Raw genomic sequence first — 433 nt, 5'->3', positions numbered from 1 at the left:
AAGGCAGAGGAACCAGAGATCAAATTGCCAACATCCACTGGATCATCGAAAAAGCAAGAGAGTTCCAGAAATACATCTATTTCTGCTTTATTGACTACATCAAAGCCTTTGCCTGTGTGGATCACAATAAACTGTGGAAAATTCTGAAACAGATGGGACTATGAGACCACCTGACCTGCCAATTCTGAAGGAGATGGGACTATGAGACCACCTGACCTGCCTCTTGAGAAATCTGTATGCAGGTCAGGAAGCAACAGTTAGAACTGGACATGGAACAACAGACTGGTTCCAAATAGGAAAAGGAGTACATCAAGTCTGTATATTGTCACCCTGCTTATTTAATTTGTATGCAGAGTACATCATGAGAAATGCTGGGCTGGAGGAAGCACAAGCTGGAATCAAGATTGCTGGAAGAAATATCAGTAACCTCAGA

The 433-nt window shown here is 42.5% G+C and overlaps 1 protein-coding gene across 1 annotated transcript in view; it reads right to left on the bottom strand.

Moving 5' to 3' along the window:
* ZCCHC4 (zinc finger, CCHC domain containing 4) overlaps positions 1–433 on the bottom strand; it is a 50,724-nt gene that overhangs the window by 47,455 nt on the left and 2,836 nt on the right. The gene's annotated exons all lie outside the window — the stretch shown is intronic.

This window comes from Bison bison, unplaced genomic scaffold (genome assembly GCF_000754665.1).
Source record: "Bison bison bison isolate TAMUID 2011002044 unplaced genomic scaffold, Bison_UMD1.0 scf7180017864136, whole genome shotgun sequence".
NCBI lineage: Eukaryota > Metazoa > Chordata > Mammalia > Artiodactyla > Bovidae > Bison > Bison bison.
This window is presented reverse-complemented; position numbering and strand designations above follow the sequence as displayed.